Source organism: Chiloscyllium punctatum, chromosome 40, assembly GCF_047496795.1.
Source record: "Chiloscyllium punctatum isolate Juve2018m chromosome 40, sChiPun1.3, whole genome shotgun sequence".
NCBI lineage: Eukaryota > Metazoa > Chordata > Chondrichthyes > Orectolobiformes > Hemiscylliidae > Chiloscyllium > Chiloscyllium punctatum.
This window is the reverse complement of record NC_092778.1, coordinates 39417700-39434664: the sequence shown is the minus strand read 5'-3', so window position 1 is coordinate 39434664 and position 16965 is coordinate 39417700. Positions and strand designations below refer to the sequence as shown.

Here is a 16965-nt window from a genome sequence, read left to right as displayed (position 1 = left end):
TTCTCGAATTTCAAGGGCACCTTGTGAATCAAATTCCATAATTCTGTTTTTCCAGAAAGCTAAATAAATGCACTATAACATATAAGCTACTTTAGTCATGCAATAATTTTATTTCCTTATTTGTGAAAACCAAAACTACCCAGCAAAATATTAGACAATGTGCACCGGGCTGCAGAGAGACATTTGACAGTGAATTGAAAGTGAGAAAGAAGGCTGAGAGTTATAGGATTTAGAATTACTGAAGATGAAAAGTTATGATTATAGATTTTGGGCAAAAATAAGATGAGATCCTTGGGCCACAAATTTGATAGGCATGTTTTTTTGGGCACAGAGATTACACTTTCCAGCCTGTCCGTTCCTGTTCGGATTGAGATGACAACATGAGATTTTGGTGTACCCACCTTTCTGTATTCTTTTAGCATGCTGCCAAGTGACTCTTATGCTCCCTGCAATACTCCCTGTGGCCACATGCTCAGCAAGGAGAATACGCAATGTTGTCTGGATACCAGGTGGTCTGACAGTCAGCCTTCCTAAAAGTAGCCTGTTCCTTTTAAAGGAAGCATACATTGAAAAAATTGCTGCAATTTTAAAAATTAGAAAATTGATCGGAATGGGGAGAATTCTGGGGCATGAATGTAATGAGGGGAAAGAGGTGAGACATCATGGCTCTGCAGGTAGTCAAGTGTCCTTCAGGAACCATGCTTAGAAGGGAGTGAGAGTAAGTGACCAGTGATGTCAGTTCCAGGATTCTGGGTCAGGGGATGTGCCAGTAGTGGAAAATGAAGTCTAATGACCTCAGCAAGGTGATCAAAGTCAGTGACATAATATCTTGTACCTATCATTCAATGCTCAGCACTCCCTAGCATTCAGAACTCAACTAAAATTCACATACTCCACCTCACCCTCACATAATAATGAATGCTGCTGTCAGCTTCAAACGCAGCTCCTGGTGACTTTCATCCATTCAGCTACAGCAGGTGTATCATTGAAACACAAGGCAATACAATCACTGACATTCTGCTCACTTTCTTGTAGGATAAGGAGAGAAAAAGGAAGCAGAGCAGAGCCTGCAGGGGACAAGGATGTCTCTATCGTCTATGAATCCTATGATATGGCACACTGTTCTATGGGCTCAGCTGCATTCCCTGGAAATCAGCATTGGAGAGAACACCTTTTCCTGTCCCATGGACCACATCCCTTTGGAATTCCAGCTGACATTTTTTTCCAGTATTGAAATGGTCAACAAAATGATTGAACAAAATCCCTAATTGGCCTTTCGCTTTGGGACATTTACATTTGATTTTAGATAGTTACTGTTGATAATTTTACAGTTTATTGCAACTCCAAGACCAGCAAGTGAAACATGCAAAGCACTCACTTGATTCAGTTTCAGGTTTTATCTGACTGACTAATAATTGAAAATAACTATCACTTTTCAAAACATTATCTACCTTCTGGTTTCCCATTAAAATCTCTTATTACAGAGAGTGAGTGAAGAGTAGACAGTTTATTGCAGGGTTACAGATGTTAATTATAGATAAGGAGTATTATATTTTCTATGAAAATATTTAGCAATAGTTGCATTTGTTTAATGCATTTCACAGCTTTTTCTTTTACATATAAATTACATTTAAACAATAGTAACAATTATTATGCAGGCTAATGCAGCAGCCACTCTGTACAAATAACATCCCACAGCCACAAAAGGAATGATCAGTTGATCCATTTTTGGTAATGATAACAGAGGGAGGAATGTTGTCCAGGATACTGCAGTTGAAAGGGAGAAGTTTGCATCAGATGTAATCGTTGCACAATTGAGTAAACATAACTACGGAGACATGAGGGAGTAGGCCAGAGTTAATTGGAAAGTCATTTCTGAGGAAGGGTCTCTCAGCCCAAAACATTAACTCTAATTTCTCTCCACAGATGTTGCCAGACCTGCTCAACTTTTCCATCAGTTTCTGTTTTTGTTTTTAATCGGAAGGGGAGCCTTGCAGGGAAGATGTGGGACCAGCAATGGCAGTACTGTCTGGGAGTAATTTGGGAAGCAAAGCAAAATTCATCCCAAGGAAGAAGAAACATACTCTGGGGATAATGAGGCAACCATGGCTGGAAAGTGAAAAGCAAAAGAAAAAGCATACTACGTAGCGAGGATCAATAGGAATCCTTTAAAAACCAGCAGATGACAACCAAAAAAGCAATGGTGGGGGAGCTGGGATAAAGATGAAGTATGAGAATAAGCTAGCTAGTAATATAAAACAAAGCAATGATTTTTTTCATATTTGAAAGGTAATAGAGAGGTAAGAGTGAACATTGGAAAATGAGACTGTAGTAATGGGAACAACGAATAGCGGAGGAACTGAATGGGTACTTTGTATCAGTCTTCATGGTGGAAGACACCAACAGCATAACAGAACCTCAAGAGAGTTGGGGGCAGAGGTGGGTGTAGTGGCTATCAGCTAAAGAGAAGATGCTGGGGAAACTGAAAGGTCTGAAGGTGGATAAATCACCTGGTCCGGATGGTATATCCGCCTGGATTATAAAGGAGATAGCTAAGGACATTCTTTTAGATTAGATTACTTACAGTGTGGAAACAGGCTCTTTGGCCCAACAAGTCCACACCGACCCATTCCCCTACATTTGCCCCTGCACCTAACACCATGGGCAATTTAGCACGGCCAATTTAACTGACCTGCACATTTTTGGACTGTGGGAGGAAACCAGAGCAAACCCACGCAGAGAACGTGCAAACTCCACACAGTCAGTCGCCTGAGGTGGGAATTGAACCCGGGTCTCTGGCACTGTGAGGCAAAGTGCTAACCACTGTGCCACCGTGCCGCCGCCTCCACATTTGGAGGCATTGGTGGTGGTCTTTCAGGAATCAATGGAATCAGCGAGGGAAAATGGCTAATGTGGCATCGATTTTAAAAAGGGACGGAGACAATGGGCAATTATGGGCCAGTTGGCCTGACCTCATTATTGGTAAGATTGAATATTAACGCTGAGATTGGAGAGTATTTGGAAGTGCATGGTAAAATTAGACTGAATCAAGGGGTGGTCATGCCTGATAAATCTGTTAGAATTTTTTGAGGAGGCAATGAGCAAGTTAGATGAAGTAGAGCCACTGGATGTGATGTATTTGGATTTCCAGAAGACCTTTGACAAGTGCTACACAGGAAAATAAATAAGATCCCATGGAATTAGGGTTGGGTACTGGCATGGATAGATGACTGGCTCACTGGCAGAAGGCAGAGAGTGAGGAACACAGGAAGACAGGTATTAGGACTGGTAGTAGGCAATCCAGCCCCTCAAGTCTATTCTGCCATTTAACATGATCATGGCTGATCTTATCCTGGTCTCAACTGCACTTTCCTGCCTGCTCCATAGCCCTTTATCCTGCTTTTCATCAGAAGCAAATCTATTTATTTCTTGAATCTGTTGATTGATTCTGCCTCCACTGCACTCTGGGGACTGAGTTCCATAGACAAGGAGTTTCTCCTTATCTCCTTATTTCAGTTTTGAACTTATCTCCTCTCACACTATATCTATGTTCTCTCATTCAAGATTGTCCCACAAGGGGGAACACCTGTTTGACATCCACATTATCAATCCATTTTAACATTTTATATACCTCAATAAGATCTCCCCTCATTCTTCTGAACTCCAGCAAGTACAAACCCAAGCTGTTCAATTACTCCTGATATGACAGCCCTTTCATCCCTGAAATCAGGGCTGACTGTCAAGTTCGGTATCCATGGGGATGGCCTCAACTGGGACCTTGGGTTCATGTCACACTACAGGTGACCCCACTGCACTATACACACAAATACCCTCTCACAGACTTATACCCTTTTACATTCACACTTGCAAGTGCACACTCTCACAGACACTCATAACCCTTGCTCTCTCTCTCTCCCCCCACTCCCACATGCACATATCCATATATAAGTTTGTGGGGTGAATTTGTACTTGCAGAATTACACTTTATTTTGCTCAAAAACTGCATGAATCCATGTAAAATTCTGTAAATCTGTTTTTAGATTAGAATCAGTCTGACCATTGTGGTACAAAGTTAAAAATCACACAACAGTAGGTTATAGTCCAACAGGTTTAATTGGACGCACTAGCTTTCAGAGCTCCACTCCTTCATCAGATGGTTGTGGAGCAGCGCTCCGAAAGCTAGTGCTTTTAATTAAACCTGTTGGACTATAACCTACTGTTGTGCGATTTTTAACTTTGTACACCCCAGTCCAACACCAACATCTCCAAATCATTGTGGCACAGACAGTCTTACAGAGGGCACCTCACACCTTAAATGCATTATCTGGACCGACATGACACCATTTGTTAAAGTTCACTTAAGAATGTAACTTTTAAAAAATATTTTGTGATTTACATATGAAAGGACTGAAACCAACATGTTCATTCCAAAAGATGAGAGACTTAACAAACAATCCAGGTCTTTTTCAATATATAATTTCAGTTACATCACACGGTAAACTTTTGCTATAAATTTTGTGTTTTATGATCTTATACTTCACAACCACCTGATGAAGGAGCAGCGCTCTGAAAGCTAGTGCTTCCAATTAAACCTGTTGGATTATAACCTGGTGTTGTGTGATTTTTAACTTTGTACACCCCAGTCCAATACCAGCACCTCCAAATCATCCCTGAAATCAACTTGGTAAACCTCTTCTGAACTGCCTCCAATGCCAACACATCCTCCACAAGTAAGGAGACCAAACTGGACATGGTATTCCAGATGTGGTCTCACCCACACCTTGTATAATAGCAACAACACTTCTTTACATTTATAATTTAGCAATAAATGCCAGGATTCCATTTGTCTTGCTTATTATATGCTGCACCTGCATATCTACTTTCTGTGATTCATGCACAAAGACACCCAGATCCCTCTGAATTGATACACTAGGAATCTGCTTCCCATTTAAATAATAATTTGTTCTTTTATTTTCTCAGCCGAGATGGACAATCTCGTACTTATCCACATTAAATGCTACCTGCCAGACTCTGGCCCATTTTCCTAGTCTATCATTATCCATCTGTAAATTCTTTATTTCCTCATCACAGCTTACTTTTCCATCTATTTTAGTTTTATCCACAAACTTTCCTATATTGCAGCCTAGCTCTGGTACCAGATCATTTATATAGATTGTAAATAGTTGATGTCCAATGACTGAATGCTGTGGCACTCCACTAGTTACTGTTTACCATCCAGAGAAGGACCCATTTATCTTGACTGTCTGCTTCCTGGTCAGCTAATTCTCTATACAAGCCAATAGTCAACATTTAACCCCCGAGATCTAACTTTCTGGATCAGTCCTTTATAAAGTACCTTGTAGAATGCCTTCTGAAAGTCTAGATATACAATAAGACCATAAGACATAGGAGTGGAAGTAAGGCCATTCGGCCCATCGAGTCCACTCCGCCATTCAATCATGGCTGATGCGCATTTCACCACATTCTCTCGATCCCCATTATCTATTTTACTGGTTACATCCTCAAAGAACTCCAATAAGTTTGTCAAGCATAACTTGCCCTTCATGAAACCATACTGACACTGATGAATTGAGTTTTGTTTTCCAAGTGTTCCATTATCTCCTCCTTTATGATTGACTCCAGTACCTCACTACAGAGATCAAACTAGCTGGTCTATAGTTTGCACTTTTCACCAATCTCCTTTTTTGAATAGGGGTGTCACATTAGCATGTTTCTGATCCTTTGGCACATTTCCAGAATAAAGGGAATTTTATAAAATCATAACTAATGCATCCACTATCTCTGCTACCACCTCCTTTAATACCCTAAGGTGCAGGCCATCAGGCCCCAGGGATTTATCTGCCTTTAATCCCATCAGTTTACTTACTAACTTATCCCTAGTTATAGTCATTTCACCAAGCTCTTCTGTAAGAACTGCAGTTTTTGGGAAGAGATTATTATCTTGCACCATGAAAACAGAGACAAAATATTGGTTTACTGCCTCTGCCATTTCTAAGTTTCCTATTATTACCTTACCATTTTCATCTTCTAAAGGGCCGACATTTACTTGCATTATTCCTTTTTGTATACTTATTGAAGTTTTTGTTATGAGGATAAAGGGGTCTTTTTCAGCTGGTGACTACTGGAGTTACGCAGGGGTCAGTATTGGGACCACGACTATTCACATTATACATTAATGATCTGGACAAAGGAACTGAGGGCATTGTTGTTATGATAACAGATGAGACAAAGATTGGTGGACGGGCAGGTAGTATTGAGGAAGCAGGGAGACTGCATGAAGAGTGAACAAAGACGTGGCAGTTAGAATACAGTGTGAGGAAGTGTGAGGCAATGCACTTTGGTAGAAAGCATAGAGGAGTAGGCTATTTTTTAAATGGGGAAAGACTTTGAAAATCTGAAGGACAAAGGGATTTAGGAGTCTTAGTTTAAGATTCTCTTCAGGTTAACATGCAGATTCAGTGGGCGGGTGGGAAGGCAAATGCAATGTTAGCATTCATTTCAGGAGGGATAGAATACCAGAGCAGAAATGTCCTGCTCAGGTTCTGGTTATACCGCATTTGGAATATTGTGAGCATCTTTGGGTACCATCTCTAAGGAAAGATGCACTGGTCTTGGAGGGGATCCAGAAGAGATTTACAAGAATGATCCCGGGAATGAAGGGTTTGTCATATGAGCAGCAGATGAGGACTCTCTGTCTGTACTCAATGAATTTTGAAGTATGAGGAGGGTTCTCAGTGAAAATTACAGAATACCGAGAGGCCTGGATAGAGTGGAAGATGTTTCCACCAAAATGACAGGCTAGGACCCGAAGGCACAGCCTCTGAGTGAAATCACATTAGAATTGAGATGATGAGAAATTTCTTTAGCTAGAGGGTAGTGAATTTCTGGAATTTGTGGCCGAAGAAGGTCAAATCAATGAGTATCTTTAAGACAGTGATAGATTGGTTTTTTGTTTAGTAAGGGGATCAAAGGTTATGGTTCGAAGTCAGTGAAATGGAGTTGAGAAACATATTAGCCATGATCAAATGTTGGAGCAGGTTTGATGGGCTGAATGATCTAATTCTGCTCCTATCTTTTATAGTCTTATTAAAGGAATTTTGGCTCTTCATTAAGTGCCTTTGAATCTTTAATGTTCTCCTGAATCAGTGAAACAGGCAGGACCTCAGGGTCCTCTTTCTCCCCGTGCTTCTGTGACTCTTCTGTGAGATCTTATTAGCAATAAATTTCTATCTTTATTCTTGTTGCTTAACTTTCAAAAGCAGAGAAGCTACTTCAACTGCCCTGATTAGGAAAACAATCACATGCACTGAATTTACAAAATTACTGTTCAGCCTGTATTAATTTAAAATGAGGCACTGAGGTGTATTTCCTCAAATGAATATTTGAAGATGATTATAGCGGATTATTCCATGTGCTTCTTTATACATTATAGAGTTGGATCATTAGTCATAATTATGCAGATAAATTGATATGTGATTGAACAAGAATATACATAATTAAATTTAATGAGTTACAATGAACATGATTTAAACATCACTTGTAAAGTAGTGTTAGTGACAAAATTAATTTTTCAATAGAAAAGGGAATAAAGTGCTCATCTTTGAATAAACTTGGATCATCTGAAATGGCCCCTTAAGATCTTTTCAAACTATAGAGGTTTTCTTCTAAAATTAATTAACCAGGAAACAGCAATTCAACTGGAATCACAAAATAGCTAAACGCAGCTTATACTAGGCAGGTCTGCTCAATAGTGATACACATTTGACTAAACCATGTATGCAAACCTACTTATGCACATGTTCTGTTCATATCAATATAAATCAGACAAAATTGTGAATAACATTGACTTACATCCTAACTCAGCAGCTGGCCCAAAGATTCCCATCTGCAAAGAAAGATTTTCTCAAGGTCAGGAATAACATTTTTCAATGTTGAGGATTAAAAATATGGTAATATATTATTTTTAGGCAAGGGAATTGCACCAAATGAGATTCCTGTGTCTGATCTGTTGGAGGTAAGCAGTGTGTGAATTTGGTGCTGCAACCTCATTACAATGTCAGTAGTGCAAAGTCAAGCATCTATTGGCTGCTAGCTGTTTCAAGGCTTTTAAGGAGCATGTTGCATTGTAAACTATTTCTGACATTGAAAACATAGGAAATTGAAGGAGAGAGAATTCCAGAGAAATGGATACAGCATTAATGGTCATATACCAGATCAGTCTCACGCAGTTACCATTACAGTTAGCATTACATCCACCGTTCCTGCACCCAGATACCTTTAGCTATGATTCTAAGCAGAACTTCATTCAAACAAAGAGCAATACCATCATTGATATTTTGCCCCCTCACTTCCAGGACAAGGTGTCATTCAACAGAAGGAAACAAAGCTGACTGGGCATCTGTACCTCCTGGGCCCTTTAGTGGAGCTGACTATGAGTGTCATGGTGCTGGCTGTAATAGAAGCAGCAGCTGGCATCACTGAAAACATTATGGATGACGGGATGTTCTTGCCTTCCATTTCTTCTCAAATCCCACTTCACCCTCATCCTAAGATGTGATGGGATGAGCAAGCTACTGCTCATGGACCTCCTTGCTTTCCATCTTATCCTATCTACCTCACCTCAATCTTACACCTCATTTTCTGCTTTCAGACACTTAAAAACTGTCAACTTTCCAGCTACAGCAGCTCCAGATGGAGCAAAGAGATAGCTACAGCACAGCACTGAAGAAGGTACCCCATCACCTGATTTGACATTCTGAGCCCACAGCTCTGGTACAGGCACTGCCCATGATGAGTCACCAGGATTGTGTGGGCTGCAGTCAGTTGGGTAATTGATGGTTTATTTACCAACTTCCTGGAGGATGAGCTGACAGACAGGTTCTACTGCCTGGGACTCAGATGAGAATTCTGATGGAGCAGCACGCACGAGCACTTTGATGGGCTTATACATCACAATGTATTAGATCGCTTGCCAGACAACCTCCCCTCACTGTCAAGGAGCATGGAGAGGTCCAGCTGCAAGTTACATAGAGGACAGAGCATGCCCTCGCAGCAGCCTCTCTCTGTCAAGCTACAGAGCCACAGGCATTAATTACATATCTGTGTGTGTATTTTTTTTGGACAGGTCACCTTCCCTGTGATTTCTGCATTTAAACAGCAACACTCCCAGGCAGAATCCAGATCTCACCATAACAGCCCCCTCAAAACAGTGGAGAGTACTTCAGAGACTTTACAATGTTACCTTACCCACAACTTAGATGTCTAGCCCTTGAAGTAGAACGCTTGCAATGCTAATCTCGCAGCTCAGTGCTTGTCTCTTGCAGAGTTTTGGGAAAGTTAATTTAAAGGTACTGCATCATCTAAAGTAGGATGTCCAATGTCACATCAGCTGATTGGGCTATACGATATCAGGAAAGCCAACACTCCAGTTGATTATGGAGCACTCAAGATACCCGCATGGACACCATTCTATACATGTGCCATGTTGGAAGCAGCTGGAGGTAATGTGGTGCCTCAGAAGGATATAAGGACAACACAGCCTCATCTCTAAACCTTCAGCAGTGGAAATAAATTGACACCCTCCCTGGATTTAATATAGAAATTGATACGCACAGACAATGCATGTGATGATGTCAAGACTGCAGGGAGTCTTGTCCTACAATTGGTGAACTCATTTGATTTGTTCCTCAGTGCTCATTGAGTATTCCTTCTTATGACCATAGGATATAGTTATCTCCTTAGTGACGTGTCTTGCATTCAGTGAATTACTCTTATGCTTAATATTCCACAGATTTATTTCTAATGAGTGAAATGTCTGTAATTCATCGAAAACGGGATTAGAATAATAGGTGGTTGTTTTTAACTGGTGCAGACCAGATGGGCCGCAGGGCCTTTTTATGTGCTTAGACTGATTGATTCTATGGTGGGGTATGATGATGCAGGAAAGAATCAAGACATGGCTGCAATAATACTGCCAATTTCTTTCAGTTTGATGGCTGAAAGCCTAATGTTCATGTCACATGAGGATGCTCTATAGAACAATGAACACATCTGATTGTTCTAAATTAATGACAAAGTGGTCATGTTATCTGCTGATACTAAACTAGATGGTCAGGTGAACTGAAATAAACAAGTCAACAATTACAGTGAGTTGGACAAAGGTTTGCATCTGGGTGGGCTTGTGCCAATGAGCCTTGCTGTTGCTTTTTCCAACCTTGATGTCCAACTCACCAACTGCATCTCTGTTGGAACTGCTGCTGGCTACCCATCAAGATGCTGACAGGGCCATGGAACTGGCTTCTTGAACAATTTGTTATCATTGTCCCATTAAGCACTGTAAGGGCAGTAGTTGTGAACAGGAGATAGCAGTGGTAGCAATCTCAATATCTTCTTTTTGCAATTTGGTCCCAATACTTTCCTTTGTAGGCCTTGGTCTGTACAGGCTTTTCCTTTTGTGAGGATCTTCTGCCCCTTTAAGATCCCTCTCTGCCTCATTTGTTTCTCTAGAGCAGCAGTTCACTTTCCCTTTTATTATTGGTGACCGACCACCTTAACCATTGTGTAGTTTAAATAGTCGTATCAGTTTTACATGGTAGTCAATGTGTTAGTTGTCCATAATGATTAAGGAAACACAGGGAATGCTCTGTTTATTAGTTCTGACTCATTTAACCTTTTTCTCACAGTTGCTTGCAGTGGTAAGAGATTAACACTTGGTGTCATTATTACTTGCCTCCACATGGGCCATGAAACATTTCTCTGCAGTTTTGTCCAGTTGGGAACTTTTTGCTGCATCTTATTCAGTTTGATAGGAAGTCTGTGATCTTTATTGTTACCTTACAATGTTCTGCTCTGTTCTTTGTTTGTCTCTACCCGTCCCTTTACCTGAAGAAATTGTTTAAAAATGACATGGGAGTTCACATTTGAGCCACCCATTTCAAGTTGACAGAGAGTGTACTACTCTTTCTTACTTATCGGCCCTAGACTATGCAGTCATCCTGAGCTATCATTGGTCTTTTAAAATAACTTCCAAGTTCAATCAATGCAATTCCAGTGGACAGAAAAGTTTGTTTATCCTTCTATAATATAACAGGAATCTTGTCAATTAATCCAGCAATTATAATTCAAAGCCTTAAAGTTGTATACTATTCCTTCAGGGAATGGGTTAGTAATTACTTAACCCCTGAAGTAACACTAGTGGCTAATCTGTGGTTGCACTGGAATTCTCCAAACTCTCTTAAGAATTCAGCCTGGGACTTAAACCTTGAGCAACAGAATAACAGTTTGCAGTCTGCACTTTACAATGTTTCTATCCTGATGAAACAAGGCATCTTTTGATCTACAATCAGTAGTTGCATGATTATTTCAACTGGAGCTACATCTTTAATCTGTGTGTTTTTAAAACGATTTGTTCTGACTGCATGTGGCTCTCAATCGTATTGTGCAAAGGCATGCCATTTTCTGATGCCGTTCCAATTCAGGAGTTTAGCAAGAAATCAAATGGAGAGGGCCAAATCTTACATTCGTTTTGGTCAAGTGCAAGTTGTTTCAGATATTTTGGAGGAATTCTTGATATGAAGCTCGGTGAGGTTTCTTGCCCAATCTTTCCAAACATCTTTAGGACAATCTTCACATCCAAATCTATCTGCATCTTACAATTTGTTGGTCCAGAAACAACTTGCTATTTGCTGGATATGTGCTGAAAGACCTGCATCCCTTGTACTCACTCCATCTTTGAAAGGCTGCTGGGCACTCAGACAAACGTAGGCAATCCAGTATTGCCTTCAGCGACAATATAGCACAGTAGCCACAAAGCAATGTTGCTCTTGGAGGAAGGTTTGCATGACCGACATTCCCTTAAACATACAAGGAGTGAAAAACAGGTTTTGGACAGGTCAGTGATGGCATACCCAGAAGGTGAAGGCTGAACATACTTTTCCATATAGTGAGCCAAACTGAGCACCAATAATGAGGGTCATGTTTCCATCATTCATCAGCATTAACATTTGCAGCAAGTTGCTGAATGTGCCGTGCTGGCTGAACGATCAACACATTACCCTCAAAAGAGTGCCTGAAGTGTTTCTGCTCTATATCAATCATTGCATTCTCCATCTACCAAATGGCAAATGATGGCAGGGAATGCAGCTTATAGTGGTTGACACTGTCAACACTGGACAATCCCTGGTCGCTGGACAGGTCCCCTGCCTGTGGACAGCCTGAATAGACAACTGACCGTGGCTAAGCCCCCGGTCGAGTGCAGACTGTACCAGTCACTAAAGGTAGTGGGACACCCTGACTAGACTGAGAACTAGTCCCCACCCAGTTATGAACATGGCCACTTGGTTGAGTAAACATGCAGTGTGTTTGCTGCACAGGAAACTGGCACATGCTGTAAATATTAGATTGATGTCTTAGTGTGCAGAAAGCAAGATGTTCCCTCACCCCGCAACCACAGGAGAAGTCCATATTGACAAGCATGTCAAGCTGCCTCGCTGTGAGTCTGTGCTCAAGAGAACATCAATGTAGTATTACTGATTACTTTTGCCTCCAGTTGAAGTGCCAATGCACTAACAGGCATGGTATGGCCAGATAAGGCCTATCAGTAGGCGCTAAGTGAATGAGAGCTAACAGAGCAAGCAAGCAGCTCTGAGTTGCAGCCTGGTCCAATCCATGAGCTGGGTGCTTATCCTTACAGCAGCCTTTTAAAGCTAGTTGCAAGAGTGCCCTGTGATTCAAATCTGTGCTTCCTAAATCTATGACTCTATGACTCTAAATGGCCTGCAAGTAAATTAGAGAAGTGCCATGATGGTCATGAAGGGTTGGCAAATGTCAGATAACAGTGTTTGTGGACAAGGGGTTTGTGTGATTTGTACCTGTGGATCATGTCTTGAGGTGCTATTTGGTGCTGAGAAACATAGAGGCTGGTTGTAGCCAGTGATGAGCTGAAATCACTAGGTATCTACTCTGACATCCACATTGAGAATTATCAACATCGAGCTTGTTCGGGGCACTTGGTAAGATCAGGAGCTGAGTATTAATGAAGTGAATTTTGTAGCACTAGTAAGGTGTTTGATAAACGATAATCCCTTTAACTGACCACTCACTGCTGCCTAGACAGAAATCTGCTCTATCATTTGGCAAAAAGCATAAAAGATGCAGCAAGATGTTTCCAAGTTCGATTTCTCGCTGGACTTTCCATTCAATTCTGCCACAGATCCTGCCATAGGTCACATCACTCAGATTCCAATGAGATACTGCCCAGAGTTTCTAACCCACTGGATAGCAAATTTGGCGGCACAGTGGCCCAGTAGTTAGCACTGCTGCCTCACAGCGCCAGGGACCCGGATTTGATTCCTGCTGCAGGTAACTGTATGTGTAGAGTTTACACATGCTCCCCGTGTCTTCATGGGTTTCCTCTGGGTGCTCTGGTTTCCTCCCACAATCCAACAATGTCCAGGTTAGTTGAATTGGCCATGCTAAATTGCCCATGTCAGGGGTAAATATAGGGTAGAGGAATGGGTTTGGGTGGGTTACTGTTCGGAGGCTCGGTGTGGACTTGTTGGGCCGAGGGGCCTGTTTCTGTACTGTAGGGAATCTAATCAAGTAACATTTTAAATTAACGAGTTTTGAGAAGTGCTTCATTGGAGGCTCACTGATGGTGTTACTCAGTATGGTGATGAAATGTCTGAAAATGAACCTTCCAGCTCAGTGAGCAAACTTACATCCAGAATGTTTTAAATTGATGATGAGGACAAAAGCATCTAATTAGCATTAGGCCCTTGATATTTGTCAATCATCCAACTTTGCATGAGAAAAGGCAAATTTGTTGTCTGTAGCTGGAATCACAGCTGTTTAGGGGAAAAAGTATAATACAATGTAACTAAGGGGGTGTACCCTTGTAATTAGATTAGATTCCCTAGAGTGTGGAAACAGGCCCTTCAGTCCAACCAGTCCACACCGACCCTCCAAAGAGTAACCCACCCAGACCCATTTCCCTCTGACTAATGCACCAACACTATTAGTATGACCAATTCACCTGGCTGGCACATCTTTGGGCTGTGGGAGGAAACCAAATCAAACCCACACAGACACAGGGAGAACAGACAAACTCCACATAGACAGTCACCCAAGGCTGGAATTGAACCTGGGACCCTGGTACTGTGAGGCATCAGTGCTAACCACTGAGCTATTGTGCCACCCTTGTGCAGAAGTAGTGTCTGTATCTCTAGGCTAGTAGACCTGGGTTCTGGTCCCACCTGTTTAAGAGTATGTAATGACATCTCTGAAATAGTTTGATTAGAAAACCTAGAAGCAACGAGGTAACTTTTTTTTAATTAATGAATTGACACCTTTCATAGATTAGATTCTACTAAATTTAACAGTGTCAAAAAGGAGTGATTATTGATAATATATTTTCTCCTTCAGAGAAACATAGCGACAGAGGAGACCACTCAGCCTGTCAAGCCAATTCTGCCATTTAATATGTTCATGACTGATTGAACACTTCAATGCCTTTTACCCATCCCATCCCACTTGTTACACCATTGGGAATTAAAAAATTATCAACTACTGCATTAAATATACTCAAAACTACACTTTCACATTCCTGAGGTACAGAATTCCAATGATTCACCCCTCTCTGAGTAAAATCAATTCTCCTCATCTTGGTCCTAAATGGTGCCACCTTCATTTTTAAATTGTGACCCCAGTTCCAGATTCCCTTACCAGGGGAACATTGTATCTGCATCTACTCTGTATATACCTTTTGAGTATTTTGAAAGTTTCAATGAAATCACCTCTCATTCCTGAAAACTCAAGAGAATACAGGTCTCATTTGCCCAATCTCTCTTCATATGAAAAGATTTAAATGGACAAGCGTTATATTAGTTATTATCTTTCTACGCATATATACATACATTCTTAAATTTTATATATACAGGTACATCTTTTGTATTATTGACGGCGGAGACTAAGGCCCTGGTTTTAAAATTTGCTGCTTAGTTGGAATAGAGTGTGTAAATTGTTCAAATTATGAAAATTCACTTAAACCCACCATTGCTATATTAACATAAGATTTGGAAGATAGCTGGAAGCAAATATGAATCTGTTTTCTATTACATTCATTGGATCTCAGAACAACTTTAAGTGGGTGAATCAGAACTCTCACTATGTGGTACACTTGCTGAATGAAAACCTTTGGAATTGGCTGCACAAGCTGATTTGACTGTAGGTTTGCAGGTACTCATGTTATTTGAGTCCATATGCCACTTCTGAGTAGAGCCTATCAAAGACAGTTCTGAGCTTCCAGTTTGATTCTTCAAAGTTTCTTTTCTACTTATTTACCCTTGTTAAGTGCTCACTGTGTATCATGGACACTGCTTTTCCTTCTCTCTTCTGGATGCATGTTGGAGAAAGAGCCAGTGACAACAGCCTCAGTAACAAGCACAATCAGTAGTTGTGCCTGATTATAGACAGTAGTTAAGTGGTGTCAGATCCTCCAAGACTTAACATACTTTGTTACACCCCGCATTCCTCTTTGAATAAAACTATTTAGCCAACTTTCATTTTTTTTTCACAATGCACACTAAGAAGCTGTAATGAAAAGAACCTATTTGCAAACACTGCGAATGAAATAAAGGTTTTGGACTTTGCTGTAGGAATAATAATTAGCCTATGTGATCTCTATTCTAACTGTAAATCACTTCACATATGTACAATTAACTCAGCATGAAACAAATAAGAAACCAAAACATTATAAGTTCCATTCAGAACCTTTCGATTCAACCTGTTGTACACAGCATGCACAGCTTCTTCATTGCATCATGGAAATGTGCAGGCAAATAGCACCTTATGTACTTCCAAAGGCATTAAAGTAATAAAGAAGAAAGGCATTTATGCAATGCCTTTCCCATCCTTAGTGTATACCAAAGTGCTTCACAGGCAATGAATGAATAATTGTTATTAAGGAAGCAAACATGTCAAACATTATGTGCACAGCAAGTCTCAAAAACAAATGAAATTATCAGTTTCTTACATTGTTTGGCAGATGTTGGTTGGTTGAAAAATAGGGTAAATAGGCAATGATAGAGTAAAGAGACAAGGTCTTTTCCCTGGGGTGGCGGAGTCCAGAACTAGAGGGCATAGGTTTGGCGGGGCGGGGGAAGATATAAGAGACCTAAGGGGCAGAGGGTGGCGCATGTGTGGAATGGGCTGCCAGAAGAAGTGGTGGAGGCTGGTACAATTGCAACATTTTAAAGGCATCTGGAATGGGTACATGAATAGGAAGGGTGTGGAGGGATATGGGCCGGGTGCTGGCAGGTGGGACTAGATTGGGTTAGGATATCTGGTTGGCATGGACGAGGTGGACCGAAGGGACTGCTTCCATGCTTTATTTAGTTCTCTCATCTAAATCATTAATATATATTGTGAATAGCTGGGGTCTAAACACCTAACACTGCGGTATCCCATTAGTCACTGGATGCCACTCGGAAACAACCCATTTATTGCTACTTTTTGTCTTCTGTCTCCAAACCAGCATCTGCAGTAATTTGCTCCTAATTTTTTCCTCTATATTAGATTCTTTCAATTCTTTTTTTTTATGATTTATTGATCGTCTTGTGATACTTGTCTCAGGAATTTCATTAAATCGATATTATTCCAACATATAAAATAGTGTTGCATTCAATTATGATAAGTACAGAAATAAAAAGGCTTCATGGTGGAGATGGATAGCTGGGCAACGGAGTCACAATCCAACTGTGGCTAACAAAAGTGCCAACATATGAAAGAGTTTCTTGCTCTTCCACTGAGTGGCAGCATGCCATTTTATCCTAATAATACAATTCAAAGCATTACTCGTGTAAACAAACTGAAGCAGGCAACTACAATTTAGAATTGTATTGTAAACTGTATCACAGTGAAAAATCTATGTGTAATTATAATTATGGT

General features: G+C 40.7%; 1 protein-coding gene across 1 annotated transcript in view; it reads right to left on the bottom strand.

Annotated features, from left to right (window-relative positions):
- Positions 1 to 16965, bottom strand: part of mettl22 (methyltransferase 22, Kin17 lysine) — a 76639-nt gene that overhangs the window by 54058 nt on the left and 5616 nt on the right. The gene's annotated exons all lie outside the window — the stretch shown is intronic.